The 18,941-nt window shown below is 41.2% G+C and overlaps 1 protein-coding gene across 1 annotated transcript in view; it reads left to right on the top strand.

Moving 5' to 3' along the window:
- Positions 1-18,941, top strand: part of Adam9 (ADAM metallopeptidase domain 9) — a gene marked incomplete at its 5' end in the record, with an annotated part of 113,694 nt that overhangs the window by 28,041 nt on the left and 66,712 nt on the right. The gene's annotated exons all lie outside the window — the stretch shown is intronic.

Here is an 18,941-nt window from a genome sequence, read left to right on the forward strand (position 1 = left end):
TGGCCAGAGTGTTTTGTCAGGGAAATGGAGAAACAAGCTAGAACAGGTACTGATGTATATGTTTTAAAAATAGGAAAAGTTTTTTATTGTTCTCTGAAATACACCATGCAGAAGTCCATTTTAAATTGTTATCCCAGGGAGCTTTGAAGGCAGCATTTAGGTGTACTGTTCTGTCATGCAGTTAGTAGAACAAAAGACAGAACATGGACAGACTTCTCACTAGATTGAGTGCAGATTGGAGTAGACGGAAGGAGGCTATGAACAAATTCCTGATGAACCACTGTTTAAAGAAGTACTGCACTGCCATGTTGTCAAAGGAAGAAATCTTGACAAATTCCTATTAACAACCCAGTTTTATGGTGATGAAAGTAATAGAGGAGGGGGAGTACTGTACATTAAAAAGTAGGAGGTAATAGAGGAGGGGGGGAGTACTGTACATTAATAAGTAGGAGGTAATAGAGGAGGAGGAGTACTGTACATTAATAAGTAGAAGGTAATGGAGAAGGGGGAGTACTGTACATTAATAAGTAGGAGGTAATGGAGGAGGGGGGAGTACTGTACATTAATAAGTAGGAGGTAATAGAGGAGGAGGAGTACTGTACATTAATAAGCTCTTTTGATATATAAACACTGTCGAGGTCCTTTAACTGTGTCACCACACTTACTGCTCAGTCTAATGAGGTGTAAGTACTCATTCCATTTATGGATGGGGAACCTAAGGTCAGCTAGCCAAATTCCTGAGTGGGATTTTGAAGTCAGGAAATCTGGGCACAGAGGGGACCCATGGCCTCATCTCAGAAGTTCTTTCAACAGTCATTAAGGTAGAGGACCCTTGGGTGACTGGGCTTCCTTCTGATGCTGGTCATCATTGTTGCTCACATGACTTTGTCCTTCAAACAGCTGACTCTAGCCTCTGTGCACTGGCTGAGCAGAAGCTGAGCCTGACTGTGGATGGGGGAGATAGCAGTCTGAACAAAGTACAGATGAGGACTCCACCCGGGAGATCTGGGTGTGGTGCACGTGCCTATAACCTGTCACTTAGAAGGCTGAGGCAGAAGAATCTGTGTTTGAGGCCAAGCAGGGCCGGGTACATAGTGAGATCCTGTGTCAAAATTCATATGGAAAATATCTGGGTGCCAAGAATTCCCTCCTTTCTTGTGTGCACCAGGCTCTTAAAGCACTCAAAGTGGTAAAAGCTCTGCTACTCATCTGTGCAGCTGAAGGTTGGAGAGGCCATTCTAATCATGGGCTGGTGGAAGGGGAGGACTGAACCAGGATTTACTCTATTTTTTTTTAAAAGCAAATACTAGGCTCAAAAGTAGAGAAGGAATATGTCTTAGTTTGGTTTCTATTGCTGGGATAAACAACACAACCAAACAGCAATTTGGGGAGGAAATGGTTATTGCATCTTACACTTCCAAGGCACAATCCGTCTTGGCAGGAACTCAGGGCAGGAACCTGGAGGCAGGAGCTGAAGCAGAGACCAGTGAGGAGTGCTGCTTCCTGACTTGCTTTCCCTGGCTTGCTCAGCTACCTTTCTTATACAGTCCAGACCACCTGTGCAGGGTTGGCACTGCCCACCATGGTCCGGGCCCTCCCACATCAGTTAATATGCTTCACAGTCATGCTTGCTGGCTGATCTGATGGAGGAAATTCCTCACTTGAGGTTCCTTCTTCCCAGGTTCTAGTGTGTATTAAGTTGACCAAAGCTGTCTAGCACAGAGTAACTAAAACAGTTATGGAAAGCTGGAAAAAGTTACTAAAGGCACAGGGGAAATTTGTAAAGGAATTTCTGTTAGAAAGGGAAGAGAGTGGAGAAAGCAGTAGTGATAAAGCTGGTGGATTTCGGGAAGTGAGACGTGACTGACAGGCAATGAAGGAGGAGCTCACAGTGGAAAGGAAGGCGCGGGGTGGAGGAGGCAGAGTCATGTGACAGTGCTGTTCTGAGATGCGGAGGAGTGGGGTGGACCCAGGCTTTATTTGCTCATTTACACATAGAGTTGCATGTGTCAGGCTTTACTTTAGGTATGTTAGGTATGTGGAATGCCTCAGAAAGTTAAAGATGTTCCCTGCACGAAGGTGGCATTTAGTGGGGCACATTAGTTACTTTTCTGTTGCTGTGAAAAAATACACCATGACCAAGGGAATTTATAAAAGGAAGCGCTTATTCGAGCTTGTGATTCCAGACAGTTAGTGTCCATCACAGGAAGGCACAACAAAAAGACTGGCCAAATCAGAGAGCCTCGCAATCACATCTTCAAGGAGGCACAGGAAGCAGAGGGAGACTGGAAACCTGGAACTCGCAAAGCCACCCCCAGTGGTGTGCTTCCTCCAGCAAGGCCATACCTCCTAAAACCTCCCAAAACAGCGCCACCAACTGGGAACAAAGTGTGCCTGTGAGGGACATTCTCACTCAAACCACCATAGCGAGGGAAGAAAATCGTCGGTGTGAGAAGCAAATTAATAATATAGATGGTGAGAAAGTGTTGTTGACTTTTCCTGGGGAGATGTGAACAAACATCTTCATCCCAGGTAGGATATTAACAACAGACCAAAGAAATGACTTCATCCAAGTCCAACTTAATAAACCAGGAGTTTAATGGCATTCCTTACAGGGTTATGGGTACCTCAGAAGCAGCTGCATCCCAGCTTGGGCAGGAGTTCACGTAAACTGCATCCCTGGAGCATCCTGCATGACTTGGTAGCATAGCTGGTCAGTCTCCTCAGCACCCGTTCCTGCTTTTGTAACCTTGGGGAGAACCTTGAATCTTGTAACTTTCAGGTGCTTTCTCAGCCTTGTAAGTTGCATTTGCTTTCCAAGTCTTCTGAGCCTCCCTCATCTCTCAGAGGAGTGTTTCAGTTTGGGGAATTAGCTTTATAGTGGAAGGCAGTATGCATCACAGCCATAAAATAGAAGAGAACATGGAGGCTTGGGATGGCTAAACGTGGTTTAACTGTGGAAAAAGAGAACAGCGTCATTCTCTTAACATACTTTAGCAAGAGTAGATAATAACAAAACTCCTGTATGAATTGATGAAGACTTCAGGTAGTTCTTTTGCCAGAGACTGAAAGTCTAATTAACTATCGAATGATGTCATGAGTATATTTAAAGCTTAATGCTGATTGAATCTTAAATATGAATAAAAACTGATTTAATATAAGATAATCCAACAATCCATCATTTCCCCTTGAGAAGACCCCAGATAGCTACAATATCATCATCCTGTGGATGCAGTTGATGAACAGAGTGGGTCCTGTTGCTGGGTCTTGGAGAGGGCAGTTAGAGCTGTAGCTGTAGAAGCTGTAGTGGTAGAGAGGCTGATCTTTTTTTAAAAAAAAATTATTTATTTTTATTTTATGTGTATGCTTGTATTGCCTGCATGTAGGTAAGTGCACCCGTGTTGTGCAGTGCCTGTGGAGGACAGAAGAGGCTGTCGGATCCCCTGGAACTGGAGTTACAGACAGTTGTTAGCTGCCATGTGGGTGATGGGATTTGAACCCAGGTCTTCTACAAGAACAACCAGTGTTCTTAACCACTGACCTGTCTCTCCAGCCCCCAGGTCGATCTTACAGCAGCTGAGGTGAAAGCATTCTGGCAGTGTTGGGAGAGTGAGGGACTCGGAGTTAGTCAGCTTTATTCTCCTACTGACTTCTCTTTAGCTGCTATTTTTGGGTACATTTAATGGCAGTAATCCATATAGGCCAGCTCTAAGCATACCTAATAGAGAAGGATGGGGTTAGGGTTTAGGAGTAGAAATCAAAATATCCAGCATATATGGTATCCATCATCAGTGCTATTCCAAGTTTAGCATCCCTAATCTGGAAATCTCCAGTCCAGAATGGTCTGAGTGCCAAGTCTTTTTAAAGAGTAGGAGATCAAATCCAGAGACCTACATATGCTGAGCAAGTGTTCTGCCCCTGAGCTATACCCATACTCTTGTTTCAGGCCCCAGGGTCACTTGGAAGTGCTGTGTAGCTCAGGTGATTTTCCTGGTTCTGCCTCTCAGGTGCTGGGATTGCAGGCATGTGCCACATAACCGAAACTTTAAAGCACCAACATGGCATTCAGTTTCAGATTTTGGATTTCTGATTTTTGGGACCAGGGATAATGATTAGCTGGTAAAGTCTATGCAAATGTTTCAAAATACAACAGACTCCAAAATCTGTAATAATTTTAGTCTCAAGCATTTTGGATAAGGGGGATTTAGCCTGTGTCTTAATTTGTTTTGCAAGTTCTAGTTTATGTAATGGGTAAAAAATATATTTAGGAACAGATATTTGAAAAGAGGCAGTAATTTGCCGATGACATGGTTACTGGTTTTTAAAAATAGGGGGACTAGCTGGGTGTTGTGGCACATGCCTGGAATTCTAGCACTTGAGAGGCTGAGGCAGAAGGATTGCCATGAGGCTTATGCTAGCCTGGGCTACAAGTGAGGCCCTATTTCATAAAAGGGAATTAATGAAGTGGTATTAGGAATATAGTTATAAAGCAAATACGCAAAATAAAAAGTCCCCGCAAATCAGTTATAGCCATTTTGAAAAATAAGAGGGAGAAACCATTGATACTTGCAAGTATCTCAAGTGTCCTGGAGTCACTGTAGTGGGAAATGTGTAGGTCTTATTGAGAGGAAAGTTTACTGATTGTTGTAACTGGTAATTTGAGTAAAGGTTGTTTAGTGAGAACATTAAATACTAAAAATCTGTCTATTCTCATCAAATTATTTTAATGAATTCAAGTCAAGTTTCTGACATTTACATATTACTCTCATTTTAGAACACCACAAAGTAATTTAATTTGAATGAAAGAATCTGTGATCATAGTGAAGAAATTCTGAGAAAGAAGACCCTCCAGGAAGATTATCATTACTAAGCATCAACACATTTTAGAAAAGAATGATATTAACTCAGATGTTTCAGCAGACTCATAGTAAAAACCAAGAAATCATAAAATTGGTGTCAGTATACCTAATGTGAGATCTACCCCCTTAGAAGCCCTTTCGATGTGGAATCCAGTGCTGTTTCCTGTGCAGGTGTTGTTGTACAGCAGACCTTAGAATTTGGAATATCTTGTCTGGCTACAATTTTATACTCTGATCAGTAGCTCCTGTTCCCTCCTCTGCAGCCACCATGAGTTTGACAAATGTCCCTTATTAAGTATTATGGGGCAATAGATGTTCTTCAGTGACTGCCTTAATTGAGCTAGCAGTATGTCTTTGAAGCTCATCCATCTTGTAAAATGGTAGGAAGGCCTTTTTTTCGTTTTTTAAGAATTTGTTTATTTTTATTTTGCATGTATGAGTGTATTGCCTGCATGTATGAGTGCACCCGTGTCGTGCAATGCCGCGGAGGTCAGAAGAGGGGTTTCAGATTCCCCTGGAACTGGAGTTAAGAATGGTTTGTAGCCGCCATGGGGGAAGTCCTTCTTTTTAAGGCTGAGCAGCATCTTTGGAGGGACATCGGGTGGTTCCTGTATTATGGCTATTGGGAGTATATCAGGTTGTCCCTGTATTACGGCTATTGGGAATATATCAGGTTGTCCCTGTATTACGGCTATTGGGAATATATCAGGTTGTCCCTGTATTATGGCTATTGGGACTATATCAGGTTGTCCCTGTATTACGGCTATTGGGAACACTACTGCAGTGAATATTCAGGTGTGGGCAGTTCTTTCAGATCCTGATTTTAATTCTTTTGGATGTAGACCAAGAAGTGAGATTGCAGGATGACGTTATGTCTCCTTTTAATTTTGAGGCATATTCACACTACTTTCCATAGTTGCTGTGTCACTGCATACTCCCACCAAAGTGTAAGAGTTCTAGTTTGGAAGTCCTTCTTTTTAAGGCTGAGCAGCATCTTTGGGACTATATCAGGTTGTCCCTGTATTACAGCTATTGGGAGTATATCAGGTTGTCCCTGTATTACGGCTATTGGGAACACTACTGCAGTGAATATTCAGGTGTGGGCAGTTCTTTCAGATCCTGATTTTAATTCTTTTGGATGTAGACCAAGAAGTGAGATTGCAGGATGACGTTATGTCTCCTTTTAATTTTGAGGCATATTCACACTACTTTCCATAGTTGCTGTGTCACTGCATACTCCCACCAAAGTGTAAGAGTTCTAGTTTCCCCACACACCATCTTTTATAAAAGATAAGTCTAAGATTTATTTTTTTTATGTGTGTGTGTGTTCCTTGAGTGTATGTATATGTACCATGTGTACACAGTGTCTGCAGAGGCCAGAAGAGGTTGTCAGATCCCCTGAAACTGGAGTTTCAGGAGGCTGTGAGCTGCCTGATGTGGGTCCTGGGAACCTATTCCAGGTTCTTTGCAAGAGCCACAAGTGCTCTTAGCAGCTGAGCCTTCTCTCCAGTTCCATCTTTTGGTTTCTTGGTAATAGTACTCCTAATATGAGAGAACATAGCTCTTTTTTTTTGTTTTTTTTTTTGGAAACAGGGTCTCCCTGTAGCCCCAGCTGTCCTGGAACTCACTATGTAGATCAGGCTGGCCTTGAACTCACAGAGCTCCATCTGCCTCTGCCTCCTGTGTGCTGGGATTAAAGGTGGGTACCACCGTGCCCGGCCCTATTTTTTTTAAAGGTTATTTTTTTTTTTTTTGAGACAAGGTCTCCCTGTAGTCCCAGCTGTCCTGGAACTCACTATGTAGATCAGGCTGGCCTCGATCTCACAGAGGTCTACCTTCCTCTGCTTTCTGAGTGCTGGGATTAAAGGCATGCACCACCATGTCTGGCTCCTTTTAGTATGATTTTCATTTATTTTTGGAGAATTTCGTACATGTGTAAGATGTATTTTGATCATATTCATTCCCTGCCCCCCTAACTTCCCCCAACTCCATACCCCAGCACATTCCTCTCCCAACTTCATGTCCTCTTCTTTTCATTTTTAAAAAAATAAGGTCCTGAGTCCAGTTAGTGTTGCCTATATGCACATAGCTGTGGAGTCATCCACTGGAGCATGGGCAACCTACCAGTGGCCAAACCCCAAAAGAAAAATGGTTGTCCCTCCTTCAGCAGCCATCAGTTGCCAGTAGCATCACAGCTAGTGGTGGGGTGTTATGAGCCTCTCCCCATCCATGCTGGATTTTTCCCCTTGTGCAGGTCTTGTGCAGGTGACCATGAGAGCAAGGCCATGTCATGTCCAGAAGACGGCATGTCACAGCATCCTCCCCAACCTCCAGCTCTTAGATGCTTTCTGACCCCTCTTTTGCGATGTTTCCTGAGCCTCGAGGAGTTGATATAGATGTTACATTTAGGGCTGAGCACTCAACACTCTGACTAGTTATGAGTGCCTGGTGTAATCACTGCCCACTGCAGAAGTTTCTCTGGGCTGGCTTAAGCACAGCATTATGTATTGGTATAAACATAAATATTTAGAAGGGAGTTTAACAATATGACCAGTCAAGAAAACAATAGTAGTGGGTTCCCCATCTGACCTCTGACCTTCCCAGATCTGGACTTAGACCAGGTTTGTAGTAACCTGCATGAATCCCCTCCTGTAGAGCATGCCTCAAATCCAATCAGAAAGTAGTTGGTTACCCCCCAAAAGTCATGCCTCTGTTGTACTAGTGAGCACATCTTGCCTGGCAGGTCAGTTAGTGTAGCATGTACAGTGATAATGGTAATGGTATGGTAAGATCATTGATGACTTCTTTCTCTCAGCAGCCTGCACAGCACCTTCCAGAACTATGAAAGCTAGCCAGCATGAGGAAGTTTGCAGGTCAGTTTTATGAAGGGATGTTGGATTTTGTGTCTGTTGAGATGATCATGTGATTTCTGTCCTTGAGACCATTTATGTAATTTATAACATTTATTGATTTATGTATGTTGAGCCATCCCTGCATCTCTAGAATAAATTCAACTTGATACTGGTGAATGATCTGTTGATGTGCCCTTGAATTCAGTTTGCAAGTATTTTGCTGAGAATGTTTGCATCTGTGTTGATCAGGGAGATTGGCCTGTGAGGTTCCTTTTTTGTTCCTTCCTTTTGGTCTGGTTTTGGAATCAGAGTTTGTTGATGTTCCTTCCTTTCCTGTTTTATTGAATAGTTTGAGAAGGATTGGTGTTAGTTTTCTGAAGGTCAGGTAAAATTCATCAGTGAGTCTCTGGGCTTAGATGTTTTTTAGGTAGGTGATTTTTAATTTTTGGTTCAATCGCACTGCTTCTTATAGATCTTTTTAAATTGTCTTATTTTGATTTAAACTTGGTAGGTTATATGCATTTAGATTTCCATTTTGGCAAAATAGATTTTTTAGGTAAGCCAAATGATCTTCTGAATTCAGTGATACCTGTTGTAATGGTTTGCTTTTTGTCTCGAATTAATTTTGTAACTTATTCTTAGAGAATTTCACACAATGCATTTTGATCGTATTTCCCCCAACTCCTCCAAAATCTACCACTCTCTTTCCCTATCCCTTTTATGTCTTCAGTAAAGAAATTGTGCTGCCCATGTACCCAGGGATGTGGGACTACCCCCGGAGCATGGGCAACCTATCAGGGGTCACATCCTTAAAGAAAACTGACTCTCTCCTCTCCCAGAAGCTACCAGTGGCCTCAGTTAGGAGTAGGACTTGCTACCTACCTCCCTGTACCACGCTGGCTTCTTTGGCTTGAGCTTTCATAGGCATACTTCACAACCACTGTGAGTTCACCTGCGCAGCTGCCCTGTTGTGTCTGGAAAACACTGTTTCATTGCAGTCATCCTCGACCTTTGGTTCTTACAATCTTTCCACCTCCTTTTCAGAAATGATTCCTAAGCCTTGGAAGAGGGCTGAGCATTCTGCAGCCTCTAATTCTGTCCATGTTGACCAATTGTGGGTCTCTGTGACAATCTCCATCTGCTGCAAGGAGCTGCTCTAATGAGGGTTGAGAGGTGCACCAATCCAGGGGTATAATGAGTCATAGTAGTCAGCTTAAAACTGTCTATTTAGCAGAATAATAGTACTGCTGTTCTCCCCTAGAGCCCATGACCTGTCTACCTACAGGTTCTTGGCCTTGATAATGGTGTCAGGTACGGGTTCTGTCTTGTGGAGAGGGCTTTAAATCAGAAAGTGGTTGATTTACTTCCATGACATTTGTGCCACTATTGTACCAGTGGGAATGTGTGCCAAGCTGATTGTAGTAGCTCCCAGGTCTCACAGCTGGGTAAGATTGATGATTACTTTTCAACTGTGGTGGCATGCACAGCACTCTGCAGCACAGTGACAGCCAGCTAGTAGGGATGATGCTTACAGGTCAATAACAGCTTGGTTTCTCCATGTTCTATGACTCAAGTATTCTGTGTCCTCAGCAACAGGGTCTTATCATCAAATTATGGAGGGTAACCAAGAACAGTAGTACTGTTTGGGAGTTTCATAAGACCTAACTGCCAACAGCTCCAAAAGAGGTAACCCATTCCAGACAGTGGGCTTTTTATTTGTTAGCTTGTATCTAGTAGGGGCATTATTTCTCCATTACAGAGCAACCCCATTTAAACTCCTTTTTTGTACATATATGTATATGTATATATGTGTATTTTAGGAAGCTTGTACAGTAGAATGTTCCCATATGACTTTTTCATGAGGTCTGTAGTATTAGTTACCAATCTCTCTTTCCTCCTCTAGCCTGCCCGCCCATTGCACACACCATCTAACCCCATCTGTCCATTATTTCCCTTCCTCTGTATACTTTTGAGTTCTATCCCCTGCCTTGAAAGCCTCCTTTCCCATGGCCCTAATTTTCTGACCTGTGTGAATACTCCAGATGAAACACACGTCTGAAGAGTCAAAGCTAGCATCCACAAATGAGAGAAAACCCGACATTTGTCTTTTTGGGTCTGGGTTACTGTGTGCAGAACAGTTGTTTCCAGTTCTCCCCATTTTCCCGAGAATTTCATTTTTCTTGAGATGAACAGTATACTATTGTGTAAATGTGTATTAGTGTATATTAATATATAATCCATAATAAAATGAATATTTTCATTATCCTTGATCAGTTGATGGACATTAGCTGTTTCCATTTCCTGTCTGTTGTGAACAGAGCAGCCATGAACACGGATGAGCAGGTATTTTCTCTAGTAGGATGTCTCTTTGAGTACATGCCCAAGAGTGGCATGGCTGGATCATGTTGTAGACCTAGTCCTAGCTTTTTTGTGAACTCTTCACTAATTTCCATGTGGCTGCAGCAGTTTGCACGCCCACCAGCAGTGAATGAGTGCAGAGTTTGGTATCATTTGTTCTTTTGATCTGAGCCATTCTAACTGGGGCAAGATGAACTCTCAAAGGAGTTTTATTCCATTTCCCTATTAACTAATGATGTTGGACATTAAAAGAAATATTTCACAGCTATTTGCATTTCATTTTCTGAGAATTCTTTGTTTAGTTCCATGCCCCACTTTTTTTTTAAATTTTTTGAGACAGGGTCTCCCTGTATCCCCAGCTGGCCTGGAACTCACTATTTAGACCAGGCTGGCCTTAATCTCACAGAGATCCATCTGCCTCTACCTCCTGAGTGTTGGGATTGAACATGCACCATCACACCTGGCCCGTGCCCCAGTTTTTAATTTCTTTTTGAGTTCTTTGTATATTTTAGATATTAACCCTCTGCCAAATGTATGGCTGGTAAAGATTACTTTCAATTCTTTTTAAAAAAATTTTTGGTCTTTGTGCCGGGACTAAAGATGTGCACCACCAATCCTGGCCTTTTTCCCATCTTTAAATTTTTTTATTTTTATTTTATGTGTTTGAGTATATTGTCTGCATGTATGTAAGTGCACCCATGTCATGCCCATAGAGGACAGAAGAGGGAGTTGGATTCCCTGGAACTGGAGTTATGGACAGTAGTTAGCCACTATGTGGGCGCTGGGATTCAAACCTGGATCTTCTGCAAGAACAGCCAGTGCTCTTAACTGCTGAGCCATCTCTCCAGCCCTTATTTCCCATTCTTTAGGCTGCCTCTTCCCTTGAATGATGGTGTCCTTTGCTGTACAGAAGATTTTAGTTTCATGAGGTCCAATTTATCAGTTGTTAGTTTTAATACCCTCACTTCTGGAGTCCTGTTCAGAAAGTCCTTTCCCATGCCTGTAAGTTGGCGTGTATCCCTACTTTCTTCTTTATCAGATTGAGGGGATCAGGTTTTAAGTGGAGGTCCTCAATTCATTTGGCATTGAGTTTTGGTGAGAGTTAAGGCTCTAGTTTCATTCTTGTATGTGTACCTATCCAGTTTTACCAGCACCATTTGTTGAAGATGCTGTCTTTTCTCCAATAGGTGTCATTGGTGTCTTTGTTAAAAATCAGGGGGCTGTAGGAGTGTGGGCTTAGCTATGGGTCCTCAGTTCTGCTGTGTTGGCCAATATGTCTATTTTAATGTCAGCTCTATGCTGTTTTTACTATGTCTCTTTAATATAACTTGAAATCCGAGATGGGGATACCTCTAGCAGTGTTTCTGTTTCTCAGGATTGCTTTGGTTACTGGGTCAACGAACACGAAAACACTACAGACTAAAGTCTGTGGGACACATGAAGGCAGTTTCCAAGAGGAAAGTTACATGCCTATGTCAAAAAAATGGATAGTCCAGCCTAGTCTGTTAGGCTGTCCCCACTCCCATTTGCCCTTGGACTCCTGAGACCAGCCTTCTACCCTGACAGTCTACTATATACCACTCGTCAAGGAAGATGCTTTTTGCAACAGATGGAGGCTATTACAGAGTTCTATAAGTGGTCACATACACAGAATAGATGTCTAAGAGATGCCCAGTCCTAAGTGACACATCTACAGTGGAACTTCTATACGTAAGGCTCATGGAACATAGAGGAACAGGGGATAGAGAGAATACTAATATATCCTTCAACTCTTGACAGTATAGCTTCCTCATATGACAGAGTGCCATGTACACAGAAGGCCACAGCTGGTTAAGTTTTAGAGAATAAGAGACTGTAGATGATAGGACTCCTGTATTAAGCCTCACCCACCCATGGTTCAGAGACTGTTGAGGAAGAGGGGATGGAAAGATACTAAGTGTCAGGGTTGCTGCATGAACATAAGGAAACAGAGGCTTTCAGGACTCTAGGAACTTGTAACAAATGTGACAACATGTACAAGACCCATGGCAACCCAGTCAAACAAACTCACCAGAGAGCTGGGGAAATGGACAGCAGGTCCCAATCATAGCCAAAGAACTGTTGACAGCTGATTACTGTGGGGTGAGGGAGAGTAGATCTTCCTTAAGCGAGTGACTCTAGATAGGCTGACTGGACTCCAGTGGAGGAATTTGCACAATCTGGACACAAATGCTTGACTGGATAGGACTTAACGTATATAACGGAATACCTGAAATCTGGTGAGGGGGGCTTTAGGGAGTGGGGGGTGTGTAAATTTGATTAAGATGTATTATATGAAATACACAAAAATTCAGGAAAAATCAGAGAAAAGAAGAAAAAGGACAGATCATAAATTAATAATTTAACGATATATCTGAAGGCCTTGGAAAGAAATGATCAAAATCAGAACTGAAATTAGTGAAACAGAAATGAGAAAATTAATAAAAGAATCAATGAAACAAAGATTTGCTTCTTTTGAAAAGATAAACAAAATTGATGAACCTTTAACCAAATTGGCCAAAAGAAAAAGAGTGAGAATCTAAATAAGTGACAAGAGAACCATTATAACAGACATTGAGGAAATTCAGAGACTCATAAGGACAGTCTTTAAAAAATTACATTGCATTAAACTGGAAAGTCTGAAAGTCTGAATATATCCATTTAAACCAAGATGAAGTAAATAACTTAAATAGATCCTTAAAAGCCAGTGAGATGGAAGCAGTAATTAATATTTCACAACAATAAATGCCCAGGGCCAGATGGATTCAGCCCAGACTTCTACCAGACCTTCAGAGAACTAACTAATTCCTTAAGTTATTTGTAAAATACAAAAGGATCTCCAGAATCTTTTTATAAAGGCAGTATTACTCTGATGCCAAACCAGACAAAGACCCAACAAAATTGAAAATTATATGTCTCTGATGAAAATAAACACAAAAATTCTCAATAAATACTTGCAAACTGAATTCAAGAATACATTGATAAGATTATCCACCATGATCAAGTTGGCTTCATCCCAGAGATGCAGGGATGGCTCATGATATAGTAAGGATAATGCACCACATGTACTCAAGGACAGAAACCACATAATCATCTCATTAGATATAGAAAAGGCATTTGACAGAATCCAACATTCTTTCATGATAAAAGTCCTGGAAAATCTAGGGATACAGGAGACACTTCTCAACATAATAAAGGCAATACACAATAAGCCCACAGCCAACATCATACTAAATGGAGAAAAACTCAAAGCATTTCCCCTAAAATCAGGAGCAAGACAATTATGTCCATCTTTTCTATTTCTGTTCCATATGGTGCTTGAACTTTTAGCTAGAGAAATAAGACAAATGAAGGAGATAAATGGGATACAAATTGGAACAGAATAAGTCAAAGTATTATTTAAAAATGATGTAATTCTATATATAAAAGATCCTAAAAACTCCACCAGAAAACCAGAGCTGATAAAACACATTCAACAAAGTAGCAGGATACAAAATTAACACTCAAAAATCAGTAGTCTATGCTGCAACAGTAGACATATTGAGAAAGTAATAGGAAAAGAGTACCATTTACAGTAGCCTCAAACCTACAACAGCGATAACAACAAAACTTGGAATAAATCTAACCAAGGAAGTGAAATGCTTATATAATTAAGACTTTAAGACACTGAAAAATGAGATTGAAGAAGATACCAGAAGATGGAAAGACTCTCACATTCACATATTGGAAGGGCTAATATTGTGAAAATGGTCATCCTACCCAAAACACTCTACAGAATCCAACATCCTTTCATGATGTTCCAACACAGTTCCCATCAAAATTCCAATGTGATTTTTTGCAGAAATTTAAAAAAAATCTTAAATTTCACTTGGAAATTTTGCTGATTTTGGTGTTCTATTTTTTTTTTTTTACCTCTGCTTAAGGAGCTTGTATTTTATTATTGATGTTCTTAGGCTTCCTCACTTGAAAAGTAGTATTCCTCTTAAATGTTAACTCCCTCTCCTGTACTATTTTATTTTTAAGCATATATTGTATTGAATTTTTGTGCACTTCATACAATACATTTTAATCATACTTAGATTCCTCCATCTGAACCCCCCATACCCTGCCCGCAGGATTTCAAGCATTCTGTCACATATGCTAAGGCCTGTCAAGTCAAGTTCGTGTACCCAGATGTCCCTTGGTGTGAGTTCCACTGTTGAGACACTTGCACATCGATGCTTGTTGCTGCTCTTTTCACAATAGCTAAGAGTCAGAAACAATGTGTCTCTCAGCTGACAAATGGATAATGAAAATGTAGTACATTTACACAGTGGAGTTCTTTTCACTAGTTTTGCAAAGGGTTTTCAGTCTTGTTTATCTTTTTGAGGAACAACTTTCTGGTTTTTTTTGTATTGTTTTTCTTTTGCTCTGTTTTTATTTCATTTATTTCTGCCCTTACTCAATCATTTCTTTTTGTCTACTGACTTGGAGGTTTGATTTGTTCTTTTTCCAGAGCCTTTAAGGTGTATCATTAAGGTACTTGAGATCTCTCTGATTCCTTAATGTAGGCACTTAGTGCTGTCAACCTTCCTCCTAGAGCCCCTTTCACTGCAGGTTTTAGTGTGTTGTGTTCTTATTTCCATTTGATCTGAATGCTTTGTTTCTTTCTTGATTTCTTGAAGGATAGCAGTCATCATCCAATAGTGTATTGTTTAATCCCATGAGTTTGTATATCTTGTAGTTTTTCTTGCTATTGTGAGTCTCATTCCATTGTAATCAGATAGACTACAAGGAATTATTTCACTATTCCCGTATTTGTGTCCTATTATATAAATTAGTTTAGAGAAAGCCCCGTGGGCTGCTAGGAAAAACGTGTATTCTGCAGTATTTGGGTGAATGTTCTGTAGGTGTCTGTCATTCATTTTATCTATATCATTGAATTCAGATATTTCTGTTTACTTTTTGTCAGGATGGATCTGTCAGTTGGTGAGAATCGGGTATTGAAGTCACTCACTACTCTTGTGCTGGAGTTAATATGTGACTTTATGTCTGGTAGTGCTTGGTATATGAAGTTGGGTGCACCCATGTTTGCGGCATATGTTTAGAATCGTGGTATCCTCTTGAGGCACTGTTCCTTAATCAGTAGGAATTGACCTTCATCTCTTTTCACTAGTTTTAGTTTGAAGTCTGTTTTGTTGAATAGAATAGTGGCGCTTACTTATGTCCAGGTCCATTTTCTTGGACCACCATTTTCCACCCTCTCATCCTAACACAATGTCTGTCTGTTATGGTAAAGTGTGTTTCTTGGAGGCAGGAATAGATGGTTCTTGCTCTTTGATCCAGTCTGTTGGACTATGTCTTTTGAGAATTGAGACCATTAATATTCAGAATTATTGTTGAAAGATGTTTATTGATTCATTACATTTTGTTGGTTTTGTAATATGTTGTTTTTTCCTCTTCCTCTTCTGCTTAGCTATTTTTCTAGCATGCTTTATTTTCTCCTATGCCCTGGTGGATGGATTTGTTTTTCTCTTTAGGATGAAAGATTCCTTCAGGTGTCTTCTGTAGAGTTGGCTTAGTGGTCATAAATTCCTTAATTTATTTTTATCATGGAAAGTCTTTTATTTTCCTCCAATAATTACAGGTAGTTTCTCTGAATTTAATAGTCTGGGTTGATTGTTGTTATCGTCCAGAACTTAAAATACATCGTTTCAAGCCCTGACTTGTAGTTTTAGCTGATGACTCTCTGGTGTCATTCTGAAGGGCCTGCCTTTGTATGTGACTTGATGTTTCTTGTTTCCTTAGTATGTGTTCTTTGTTCTGTATGTTTCATGTTCTAATTATGACGTGGAGTAGTTCTCTTTGGTTTTGTCTACTTGGTGTGCTAAGTGCCTCCTGCGTCCAGCTTGGCATTCCTTTTCCTGATGCTGGGAAATGTGCTGTGATGATTCTTTTGAAAATGCTTTCTATGCATTTAGAACAAGATTCTTCTCCTTCCGTGTGTAGAACATGTAGATTTTGCCTCTCATAGTGCTGCATGTATCTTGGACTCTGTTGGCGCCCCAGTAGTAATGTCGAATGTGTGTCTTGTTAGCTTGTTCCAGCCCCTCTTCCGAGCTTCAGGCTCAAGTGGTTTGTCCTCTCCTTGGTCTGTTTTATTGCTGAGACTTTCCAGAGTTTTATGTTTTGACTTACAATGGTTTTTTTATTTCTGGCATTTGGGACTCTATTTTTCTTTCTTTCCTTTTTTTTTTTTTTTTTTTTTTTTTTTTAGACCCAAGGCAACTTCTTTCATGTCACCCTCAAACTTTCTTAATTCATTTAGCTATTTGTCTCTGAAGATACTTATCATTTTGAGTTCTGTTTGGGATTTCATGTAAATCATTTTCCCTAGATGCCATTACTACAAGTTCAGTGATTTTTGGAAGAATTATATTGTCTTGTTTTTTCATGTTCCCCCTTGTTCTTCGTCAACATCTGCTGGTTTTTATTTTCATTTTTATTTATTTACTATTTATTTAAAAAAAATTTAAACAGGCTCTCCTTGTAGCTCCAGCTGTCCTGGAACTCACTTTGTAGACCAGGCTGGCCTCAATCTCACAGAAATTGGCCTTCTTCTGCCTCCTGTGTGCTGGGAATAGAGGTGTGCACCACCATACCTGACTATTATTTTTTTAAAGACTGAAATTCACAAAATTTATTTGTACTTGAAAAAAAACCCCACAGCATGCAGCAGGATTCAAACAATGAAAAACATAATTTAGAGTTACGATCCCCCAGTAAGGTTTGGTGTTACTGCATGTATTATGTGTACCATGTATTTCTTGGATTTCTTGTGTTTCTACACTGGGATTTACACATATTAACTCATTGCTTGGTTTATTTCTTATCAGCTATATCATTTTTCATTTCATTTTCATTTTTATTTTATATGTATGAATGTATTGCCTGCATGTGTATAAGTGTACCCTATCCATGTCATGCAATGCTTGCAGAGGTCAGAAGAGGTCATCAGATCCCTGGAACTGGAGTTGACAGTTGTTAGCCGCCATCTGGTGCCCAGGTCCTCTGCAAGAGCAGCTAGTGCTCCAAACTGCTGAGCCATCTCTCCAGCTCCCGTTAGCTGTGTTCTTTTAGTGGAAGCATTCCAATCTTCAAATGGGACTTAGATGTGGTAGAATTGAGTAAGTAGTTCAGAATATAATTCCTGTCTATAGCTCAGGGTACCTGGTGTAAGCTCTGTATTACTCATTGATTAGAATATTAGTTGTAAGAACAAGTAGAGCTGCTTGATATTACCACTGTTCAAATGTCATACCAACCAATTAATAACAGTGGTCCCTTTGACTTCAGTAACTGTTGGAGGGGGACAGGGAGCTGGCTCAGCAGTTAAGAGCACTGGCTGCTCTTGGAGAGGACCTGAGCTCCCAGCACCTACAGGGTGGCTAACAACCATCTGTAACTCCAGTTCCAGGGGCTCTGACACAGCCTTCTGTCCTCCATGGGCATTGTATGACATGGGTGTACTTACATACATGCAGGCAAAACACTCATACATACAATAAAAATAAGTTAAAAAGTTAAAACATTTACAGGCTAAACAACTAAAGATAATGTGGAGTTTATTCCAATTTTAGTTTATAAGATTAGGAGAAAAAAGGGTGCTGGTGGATAAAGGCTAAATATTAGAATTAAGTATTAGCTTGACTTTTTTTCTTTTTGAAAAGAAAAATTGAGGTGGGTGAAGTAGCTGGGAGGGGAAATTTGGGATACTGTTAGTGGCTAAGCAGTGGAAGGTATAATTTAGAAGTAAAAGGAGGAGGGATAAGGGTGAGGGACAGAGGAGAGTGGGACTGGGCGGGGAGGTCCATGAGGTGAGGCAGAGAGTAAAAGGCCTTGTCCTAAACTGCAGAAACAACGGCAGCCCTGGCACCTGCAAACGAAAGCAAGAGCATGAGGTCCATCTGCGGGAGTGGGTGTTACCTACAGAGTAAGAATTAACACAGACGGCTTCTGGGGTGGACTGCTGCACCGCCTCCTCCGCACTGCGTTGAGAGGTGCAGTCCGCAGGTCCGCTGGGCTAGCAGGCTCCAGGAGGTGCCATGTGCTGGAGCAGGGTGGGGCGTGGGGGCCGCGGGTGTCTGCACCCTCAGTGTTTGTGTGGCTCCGGCGTGGAGGTGAGGTTGTAAGTCCTTTCCTGGTGTTTCCTCAGACCGAGCACGTGGTGACCTCTTCTCACCAGGAGGAGCTGCACCTCCCTTGCAGTTGTTACCTCAACTTAATCTGCATCTAAGGGCTGGGGGACTAAGGCTAGTCTCCCATGTGGGGTTTGGGGGAAATGTCCTTCAGATCCCCTGGTGTTTGCTGTTAAATCGTAGGTGTTTTTGATGGAGTTTGGTACCAACTTGTACTGGGGTGGGGGGTGGGGAGGGGCGTGTGTGTGTGTGTGTGTGTGTGTGTGTGTGTGTCTGGGTCTTCATGCCTCACAGGTCTTTGGGTGGAGGTGGCGCTACCGGTGTGTTTTTCCTTTGGTGGTTGTGTGCTGTGTATGCACGAAGTCCCTGCTACAGCCAAGGCCATGCAGTTTTACAAAGTCGGATCTTACATTTAAATCTTTAATTTATTCAAGCCACTGTTTGCCTGTGTTTTGAGATAAGTCCCCAGGTCACGTTTTGCATATAGATAGGCATTTTCCTAACCTCATTACTTGTCGAGTTTTTTTTTTTTTTTTTTCCTTTTCTTTCTTTTCTCTGGTTAGAACCTTGAATTTAACATGACTTCTTGGACCTAGATGAAAATATCTTACTTTTCAGCAATTTATACACCATAGCAATTTGTATCCTTTGCATTCCTTGATGTGCAGTATTAAAGA

The sequence above is a fragment of the Nannospalax galili genome, unplaced genomic scaffold (genome assembly GCF_000622305.1).
Source record: "Nannospalax galili isolate Female #2095 unplaced genomic scaffold, S.galili_v1.0 scaffold1871, whole genome shotgun sequence".
NCBI lineage: Eukaryota > Metazoa > Chordata > Mammalia > Rodentia > Spalacidae > Nannospalax > Nannospalax galili.